Here is a 10,356-nt window from a genome sequence, read left to right as displayed (position 1 = left end):
CATTGTTCATGTGATGTCTATGTAAATTGAATCTTGTCTTAAGCATCTGGCCTGTTTCTCCAATATAGCATCCTTCGTTACATTTTTTACACTGAATGATATATACCACATTGGAAGATGAGCAAGTGAAAGATCCCTTTATGTTGAATATCTTTCCTTTGTGGATGACTTTGGGGTCCTGTGAAATATTTTTGCATAGTTTGCAACTGGATAAATTACAGGGAAGTGTGCCCTTCTGTTCCTTTTCAGTCTGTGATGGAAGTTTACTTCTGATTAGCTTGTGTTTTAAGTTGGGTGGCTGTCGGAAGGCCAGTACTGGTGGGGATGAGAATATCTCTTTCAGTAATTCATCCTCCTGGATTATAGGAGCCTCACGTGGTCCAACGGTTAAGCCGGCTCTGGCGGTCATTCTACTTAATTACCTTGCTAGTTACTCCCATCTTTAGGTCATTTATAAATATGTTAAAAAGCAGCGGTCCCAGCACACAGCCCTGGGGAACCCCACTAACTACCCTTCTCCATTGAGAATACTGACCATTTAACCTTACTGTCTGTTTTCTATCTTTTAACCAGTTTTTAATCCACAATAGAACACTACATCCTATCCCATGACTCTCCAATTTCCTCTGGAGTCTTTCATGAGGTACTTTGTCAAACGGAAAGGTTGCGAAGGATAGGGCTCTTCGGCTTGGAGAGGGGGCGACTGGGGGGTGATGTGATGGAGGTCTACAGAATAATGAGCGTAGTGGATCGGACAGATGCGAAGTGTTTGTTTATACTTAATAGAACCAGGGGACACGATGAAGCAAGAATGTGGTAGATTTGGAACAAATGGGAGAGAGTTTTTCTTTACTTGGCGTGTGGTTGGACTCTGGAACTAGTTGCCGGAGAATGTGGTGGCAGCGGCTGGCCTTACGGAGTTTAAGTGGGGTTTGGACAAGTCCGTTGAACATTATTAATTTTTTTTGGGGGGGGGGGGGGGGTTGCCAGGTTCTTGAAGCCTGGATTGGCCGCTGTCAGAGACAGGATGCTGGGCTTGATGGACCCTTGGTCTTTTCCCAGTATGGCGGTGCTTATGACTTTACGCTTATTATTTTTATTTTTGTTACATTTGTACCCCGCGCTTTCCCACTCATGGCAGGCTCAATGCGGCTTACATGGGGCAATGGAGAGTTAACTAACTTGCCCAGAGTCACAAGGAGCTGCCTGTGCCTGAAGTGGGAATCGAACTCAGTTCCTCAGTTCCCCAGGACCAAAGTCCACCACCCTAACCACTAGGCCACTCCTCCACTCCAATACAAAGCAGGTGTGCAGTCCATGGGTAGGCGGTAGAACGAGAGGACATGAAATGAGATTGAAGGGGGGCAGACTCAAAAAAGATGTCAGGAAGTATTTTTTCACGGAGAGGGTGGTGGATGCTTGGAATGCCCTCCCGCGGGAGGTGGTGGAGATGAAAACGGTAATGGAATTCAAACATGCGTGGGATGTGCATAAAGGAATCCTGTGCAGTAGGAATGGATCCTCAGAAGCTTAGCCGAAATTGGGTGGCGGAGCAGGTGGGGGAAGAGAGGTTGGTGGTTGGGAGGCGAGGATAGTGGAGGGCAGACTTATACGGTCTGTGCCAGAGCCGGTGATGGGAGGCGGGACTGGTGGTTGGGAGGCGGGAAATACTGCTGGGCAGACTTGTACGGTCTGTGCCCTGAAAAAGGCAGGTATAAATCAAGGTAAGGTATACACATATGAGTTTATCTTGTTGGGCAGACTGGATGGACCATGCAGGTCTTTTTCTGCCGTCATCTACTATGTTACTTGCACACCTCTAGCAGTGTCCTTGAATACTGCTTCTGCAGCCGTCTTGCATCAATCTTGTAACCCCTATTACTACGTAAGCTGCATTGAACCTGCTTTGAGCGGGAAAGCGCGGGGTACAAATGTAATAATAATAATAATAATCTAGTCTGTGCTGTCTGAGTTTTGCGATGTCTCTCATGCACTGCATGACAGGCCCAGTGCATGCAAGTTGAGTGAAACGCACTGCAGGGTAAGATTGAATGGATCAGGCTGTCCCAGCCATGTGGGTGGGCAATGAAGACATGCAGAAGCCCCACCTAGGTCTAGCAATATGTTCTTGTGTTGAAACCATTTCCATTAAGCACAGAAGCCTGACTAAAACTGTTCTACTGATTGTCAGTCCCGTCTTCTCTTACTGTGACCTCAGTTTCCTGCCTTTTTCTACTTCTTGGTTTGTGACAGCTAAAAATTCACATCCCTAAAGCTAGTGCCAAAAACATCAAACCACTGTTCTTCCCCTAGCCCCCTTCTTATTCCCATCCCCAGAATGCAAAGAAAGCATTAGAAATATGTAACCTTGGGTCATATTTCAAAATGAAGTCAATTATCATGGGTTAAAAATGGAACAAGTTGCTACTTTCCCACAGGAAAACTCACTGGTTCTGCCAAAAGAAAGTCTTCTGACACCATCTGCAAAAACTACGCTCCCATCTCAGGTCTTCCAGGGGTGAGAATTCACCAGTCACCAGATGACATCTGGCTTCAGAAAAGGCCGGGCGAAACAGAGCCCGTGGTAGGTGCCGGGTCTCAGAAGAAAGACAATGTCTTGTCTGCACCCTGTAAACCTCATCTAAAAGTGCAAAACGAAAAAACAAGAGGCTCGCAAAGACCATCTCTCCCCAGCACACAGACTCACATTATTATCTGCTGTGAAATTCATGGCTCTTTTACAGAAATTCACAGTGATTATTATTAACGCTAACCACTGTCAGCTAGATTAAACATGAATATGTAGCCAGGTCATATGTAGGCACCTGCACTGGATATCCGGGTCATCACTGGCACCCAGAAGTTCAAGTTCATTTCTTTGATCTACTTCCGATCAGTGACCTCCTCAGCGATTCAACAAATTGGTTTAAAAGAAATAGAAAAAGTAAGGAATTACTAAAAATGTACAACATCATAGAGGAACAAGATGAATAGAAAGAATTATAATATTCAGAGCTCTCTCTGGCCCCATCTGCCCTCTCCCCCCACCTCTACACAAATATAAAGTGCTAAAGAGGACACTTTTTTTTTTATAAACATGTAGTAGGTAAGCATAAGAACATAAGAGTAGCCATAATGGGTCCGACCAAACGGCGGCGGTGGAAGTGATTCCCATATGCTGCCCTGCTGCGAGCACCGGCCTCTTCTCTACCTAGGCCCGCCTCTGAGGAAACGGGAAGTTACATCAGACAAGTGGGCCAAAGTAAAGAGAAAAGGCCAGTGCTGGTGGCAGGGCATAGGATTACCATATTTGGTCCCCCCAAAAAGAGGACACATGCCCCGCCCCACCACACCTCGTCCTGCCCCACCACACCCGCCCCTGCCATACCCATTTCATACCCCACTCTGCCCCTTTCACATGTTGCCCCGCCCCTTTCACACCCTCATCACACCCCCTAAGGGTGTCCTCTCCTCCCCTCCCCTTACTCTACTGCCCTGGTGGTCTAGTGACCTCTTCGGGGCAGGAAAGCGGCCTCGCGACTTCAACTCTCGCGGCCATTTTGAATCGGCGCCAGGACAGTCAGCACTCAGCATTGCAAGGGGAACAAGATGCAGGGCAGCGCTCCTGGCAGGAAAGGGGGTTCTTTCCTGCCCCCAAGAGGTCACTAGACCACCAGGGCAGTACAGTAAGTAAGGGGAGGGGAGGCTTGGATAGGATACCATTAGGCCCGCCCTCCAGCCTGCCCGTTTGTTCGGAAATCCAGACAAACGGGCAGGCTGGCAAAACCCAACCGGTTGCTCGTCAATGTCCTCAAAAAGAGGACATGTCCAGGTTAAACTGGACATATGGTAATCCTAGTAGGGCTGTGTATGGGAATCACTTCCACTGCCGCCTTTTGGAAAATGGGAAAAGAAGGTAAACTCAGGGAAGGGGGTGGAAGAAGGAAGGGGAAGATGCCGCTCCAGGAAGAGTGCCGCCTGAGGCCCCTGCCTCAGGTAGCCTAATGGTAGGGCCGCCACTGGTCTTAGGTGTCAGATGTCTGATGAAATACAGATGTTATTAGATTGTTTTTAGAGAAAAGCTAGAACTGCTATTTGCAGTCTTACTTGGCAAGTGAGCTATGGTGGGCAGTGGTACTGAGGACCTCCAGTGCCCACATAAATTCCGAGTGAGCACCAACTGTGCCCCCAGACTGCCCCAAATTGCACAAGGGTAGTCAAAGCCAATATTCAGTGGCGACTGCCCAGTTAAGTGCGCAGAGAAATCAGCAGAAAGAAACATGACGGCAGATAAAGGCCAAATAGCCCATCCAAAGCATCCACTATCTCCTCCTCACCCTAAGAGATCCCACATGCCTGTTCCACGCTTTCTTGAATTCACACAGTCCTCGTCGTCGCCACCTCCACTGGGAGGCCGTTCCATGTATCCACCACCCTTTCTGTAAAAAAACTATTTCCTTAGATTACTCCTGAGCCTATAACTTCGTAACTCCATCCTATGCCCTCTCATTCTAGAGTTTTCCTTCATGTGAAAGAGACTTACCTCCTCTACATTAATGCCACAGAGATATTTAAATGTCTCTATCACAAAGGTGGGCAACCTTGGTCTTCGAGGGCTACAACCCAATCTGGTTTTCAGGATTTCCCCCATGAATATGCATGAGCATACCATGGAAGCAGAGCATGCAAATAGATCTCATGCATATTCATGGAGGAAATCCTGAAAACCCGACTGGGCTGAGGCCCTCGAGGACTGAGGTTGCCCACCCCTGTTCTATCATAGCCCCTCTTTCCTGCCTTTCTTCCAAAGTATACATGGAGGGGCATTTTCGATATGATGTGTAAGTCCAACTTTGGACATTTTGGTAAAAACGTCCAAAATTCAAGTGGGGAATATGGCAATTTTCAAAACAGAAAAACGCCTCTTTTTTTTTTTTTTTTTCAAAAATGGCTATTTGCTAGATGTTTTTGGTCCATTAAAAACCCAAAAACATCCACATGAAAAAAAACGCACAGAATCAAGTCATTGGGATGTAGGAGGCGTCAGCATTCTTAGTAGACTGGCTACACAGACATCCCAGAAGAGCAATGGGGCACCCTAGGGAGCACAGCAGTGGACTTCAAATAAATGCTCCCAGGTATACATCTCACTGTTGCTTCCTTATCTTGTCTGCTGAGCCCCCCAAAACCCACTACCCCCAACTGTACATCACTACAATAGCCCTTATGGGTGAAGGGGGCACCTACATGTGGGTACAGTGGTTTCTGGTGAGTTTTGGAGGGCTCACAGTTTCCACCACAATTGTAACAGGTAGAGGGAGGTATGGGCTTGGGTCCCCTTCTCTACAGTGCACTGCACCCACCATTAGACTACTCCTGGGACCTGCATGCTGCTCTAATGGACCTGAGTATTACATCTGAGGCTGGAAATGAGGCTCGAGGCTCCTGGGCGTAGTTTGACTGTTTCATTTGGGGGGGGGGGGGGGCAAAGGATGGGGCGGAGCATATTAGCATATTCATTTGTATATATATGCAAATGAATATGCTAATATGGAGGAAAAAAGGGAAAAAGAGCTGGCTTTTTTGGGGAATAACCATAATGAATATGTATATCAAGCCAGCTCTTTCTCCCTTCCTTCCTTCCTTCCTTCCTTCTTTCCTCCTTACCCAGCACTCCCTCTTCATCTCCAGTAGTATTTCCCCACCCCCTTTCCCCTACCACACCAGTGTTGACCTTAGAAATGCATAGGCTCTATATGTAGATCCTTCAAGAGGTAGTGTGTCATGATTTAGGCTCTACACCCTTTCTGATGTTTTGGGCCACCTTAGTAAGGCCAACACACAATCTCTCCACTGCAAAACGCTATACATAAACTTGTGCAAAAACACACTCATATCCTTAGTAAACCATAACAGCACTAATTCCAAGGACAGGACGAGCTACAACCTTATGCGTGAAAAGGCAGAACTGTAATTACACCAGGCTCTAAAACACCAATACACTACCTCGTGAAAAAAAGCAAAACAAAAAGGGCTGCAAATACTACACGCTAGCAGAATACTGCACCTTAATCACACATGAAAAACACATGACACAACAGACATGACACAAGGAACTAGAAATAAAAAAGTATGAAGGCAAAATACTGAACTGGAAAGTTAACTCAAGAAGTCAGACTCAGCATGCAGCAATACCAGAAAAATCGAAATTTACATGCAAAATATCACAGATGCACATTTCAAAAAGCTGACATATTTCAATTAATAAATTCTGAATAAAATACTTTTTTCTACCTTTGTTGTCTGATCATTTAGTTTTTCTATTCGCTTTGGTCCCAGTATCTTCTGTTTTATGCAGTGTCTTCTTTCCAGTAGGCTTCCCTCTGCTCCCCACCCTCCCAGTCCCATCCATCTCCTGCTCCTTCCCTCTGCTCCCAATCCCATCCATTTCCTGCTCCTTCCCTCTGCTCCCCACCCCTCCCAGTCCCATCCATCTCCTGCTCCTTCCCTCTGCTCACCTCCTCTCCCAGTCCCATCCATCTCTTGCTCCTTCCCTCTGCTCCCCACCCCTCCCAGTCCCATCCATCTCCTGCTCCTTCCCTCTGCTCCCCACCCCTCCCAGTCCCATCCATCTTCCCTCTGCTGCCCCCCCCCCCACCCCGTGAGGTCCAGGATCGTGACTCCGTTTACCCCCTCTCTTCCTCCCTCCTGACCTCCGGCGTAGGCAGCAGTCTTCTTCAGCCTTTCTGTGCTCCTGGCAGCGGTAGCGACGTATACACGCTGCCTTCGGTCTGCCCCGGAAGCCTTCTCTTCAACTTCCTGTTCCCACCTATGCGGGAACAGGAACTTGAAGAGAAGGCTTCGGGGCACAGCCGAAGGCAGCGTGTATACATCGCTACCGCTGCCAGGAGCACAGAAAGGCTGAAGAAGACTGCTGCCTGCGCCGGAGGGAGGGAGGAAGAGAGGGGGTAGACAGACATGCTCGTCTCCGTCCGCTTCCCTGCCCTCTCTGTCTGCGTCCCGCCTTCCTCTGATGTCATTTCCTTCGGGCAGAACGCTGAGAAGGCAGGGAAGCGAAGCGGACGGAGAGATGAGCGTGCCTGCTTGTCTTTTTTTTTTACTACTGGTGCCAGTCGTCATTTGGGGGGCATTGTCCCCCCTCGCCCCCCCCCAGTCTACGCCCATGATGAGGCTGATAAGTAATGTTTTTAATCACATTTTTGGGAGGTGGGAGGGGGTTAGTGACCACTGGGGGAGTAATGGGAGGTCATCCCTGATTCCCTCCAGTGATCATCTGGTCATTTAGGGCACCTTTTTGTGCCTTATTTGTTAATAAAACAGGTCTAGACCAAAACATCCAACTTATGGCCCTGGATGGTTTTGGTTTCTTCCACTATGGCAGAAAAACGTCCAAGTGTTGGGAACATCCAGATCCTGCCCTTAACATGCCCCTGACACGCCCCCTTGTGATTTGAACGCACTTCTGACTGACTTCGTAGAAAAATGTCTAAAAATTGGTTTTGAAAATACCAATTTGGACTTCTCATGAAAAAAAAAGTCCAAATGCAGATTTATGCCACTTTTTCTACATTTTTCTTTTGAAAATGAGCCCCATATTGAGGTCTATAAGTCTGTCCCCATATCTTCTATGACAGAGATGACCAGCTGACCACGACTTAACCAGGCAGAAGTCTCTCCTGCCTGATTAAATCAATAATAAAGATGAATATTCTATAAATCATTTTGAATATTGGGACCGTAGTGTTTTTTAGTGAAATTCATTCTGGTTTTCCATTTCTGCAAACTCTGATAAGACCCTCCTTTCACTTTGCGTGTATTTGTCAAATAGTTTGTCAGGTCGAGTCTGACAGATTCAGGTAATTCCACTCAGAGTCAGGCAGGCAGCCACCACTGGAATGCAGATTTCAGGGCTGGTGGGGATTATTACTATTTACCCATTTATGGCTGGGAAAATTGTGATGGAGGAGACAGAACCACAACTGTCAGAAATGATACATGGAGAGAACAAGACTTGCCCAAGGTCATAGAGACTCAAAAGCCTGGATGAGAAATGCATATTAAAATGTGATCCTTAACCAGGGGAACTTGCAAAGTTAATTCAATAGATATTCATCCTTCTTCAGAGAAAGGACACACAAACAGATGGATCCAGTCCTGGCTTTATCCCATTACAAGCCCTGATTTGAAGATCTAATTTTCCCATTGATTTTCTGAAGAAGGTGACAGCCACCAAATCCATACGTGGGACAAAGCCAGGAGTATATATGCCAGCTTGGTAGACCTAGGGTGAGGTGGTAACCCAACTTATCTGTTACTGAATGTACTGCTTGACTCAGATTAACGGTGGTAACTGCTACAATACTGTGAGCTGTGAATGCAGAGGTCACAGGTGCCTGGCAGAAGCGACACCAGATAATTGCAAAATGATTGCAACCAAGGTAGAATGATGCCACTAGAAAGTACCTCACGTGCTACTATAAGTAATACACAGCATTTCGTACATGTCTTTGGTAGTATGAACCTAATTGCAAATTCACGTTGTCCATATCATTGAAACACCACCCCATCCAATATAACCAGCCCTCTCTGCTCATGGAAAACCCGACAGTGCTCTGTTGAGTTGTGTGGGAAGGTTATGCAGCTCCTGCCAGGATTAGTCAAGGCTGTTGCATGTGCTAAGCAGTTCCTTGAAGATCAGTAGAAGTCCAAGTGTGTCATGACACCAAGTTTCAATGAAATAACAGTGCCAGTGCCGGAGCACTGTTTTCAAACTAATGCACTCACCAAACACCTTCTAAGAACAAACAAGAATTCATCGTTATGCTGTTGCTATGGAAATGCGGAACCTGTGATGTTAGAGATAAGTAGAATGCACAAGGTACTAGTTCTTCCTTCCTTCAGACAGGAAATGCCGTCAGAGCATCAGATGTCCTTTGCGTGGCCTAAGTCACCCAACTCATCATGAACTCCATCGTAGGAGTCAACAACGAAAGAAAAGAGGCCAGAGAGTGACGCTGTAAGAAGGAAGCTCGGATAAGCTGCACAGTCAGCATTAGCACATGTCTAAGGCCGGTTTTTCAGCACATTACCTCTGTTCATAAAGAGGACAATTCTGTATAGGGTGTTAAAAATTAAGAACCACAAATCTGTGCACAGATAGTATTCTATAATGGCACCTGGGCACCTAGAGTCTGTTACGGAATACAGCGTGAGTCAGATTTACATGTCAACCTCTAGGTGCAATCACTTATGCCATGTAACAAGCAGGTGTAAATCTTAGTGCAAACAGTTGGCGCCCAGGACTGGTTCAACCAATAGACCAGAAGAGGTGCTGGCTTAGGATGCCAGTGATAAAGGGCACCACAATCCCAGTCTAGTCTACATTCAGACTCGAATCGGAGAAAATTTTTCTTCACTCAACGTGTGAGAAAATGTTTCTTCACTCAACATGTAACTAAACTCTGGAATTCGTTGTCAGAGAATGTGGTAAAGGCTGTTAGCTTAGCGAGGTTTAAAAAAGGTCTGGAAGGCTTCCTAATGGAAAAGTGCATAGATCATTATTAAATTGACGGGGAAGATCCACTGCTATTTCTGGGATAAGCAGCATAAAATGTACGAACTTTTTCGGGATCTTGCCAGGTATTTGTGACCTGGATTGGCTACTGTTGGAAAAAGGATGCTGGACTTGATGGACCTTTGGTCTGTCCCAGTGTGGCAATACTTATGTACTTATGTAGGGGTGGGCAATCTCAGTCCTCGAGGGGCACGATCCAATTGGGTTTTCAGGATTTCCCCAATGAATATGCATGAGATCTATTTGCATGCACTGCCTCCATTGTATGCAAATAGATCTTATGTATGTTCATTAGGGACATCATGAAAGCCCGAATGGATTGCAGCCCTTGAGGACCGAGGTTGCCCACCCCTGTCCTAGAGGGATGATGCCGGACTGGAATTTTGATGCCCTTTATCACCAGCACCCCGAGCCAGTGCTTCACCTGGTCCAGCAGGAGGGGGGAGGGCTTGAGATGGAGATACCGGATCACAGGTGGGGGGTGGGGAGGGAGAGATACCAGATTCTGCATGAGGGGAGCAGGCGCCAATGCAAAAGGTTGATTCAGGATACCACAGTTCCTTGAGCTGGCCCTCTTGGCACCAGCTTACACTATTCTATACATTTCACATGCCCCGCCCATGTGCAGCCTCCCCTCCGGTTACCTTAGGGGCCCTTTTACAAAGACGCATGAAAAAGTGGCCTGCAGTAGTGTGGCTGCATGTATTAGATGCTCGTTAGACCATTTTCCCAACAAGTCTGGAAGACGGGAGGGGGGTGTT

The 10,356-nt window shown here is 46.9% G+C and overlaps 1 long non-coding RNA gene across 1 annotated transcript; it reads right to left on the bottom strand.

The window, feature by feature from the left end:
• Nucleotides 1-714: 714 nt before the first annotated feature.
• On the bottom strand, nucleotides 715-9,491 carry LOC115475334. Its single transcript, XR_003943008.1, has 3 exons — nucleotides 9,477-9,491; nucleotides 8,485-8,492; nucleotides 715-852 (listed from the first exon to the last, which is right to left on the bottom strand). It is a non-coding gene; the product is annotated as an uncharacterized LOC115475334 (long non-coding RNA).
• Nucleotides 9,492-10,356: the final 865 nt, after the last annotated feature.

This window comes from Microcaecilia unicolor, chromosome 8, assembly GCF_901765095.1.
Source record: "Microcaecilia unicolor chromosome 8, aMicUni1.1, whole genome shotgun sequence".
NCBI classification, from domain to species: domain Eukaryota; kingdom Metazoa; phylum Chordata; class Amphibia; order Gymnophiona; family Siphonopidae; genus Microcaecilia; species Microcaecilia unicolor.
The sequence above is the reverse complement of the archived record's forward strand: the minus strand, read 5'-3'. Positions and strand labels throughout refer to the sequence as shown.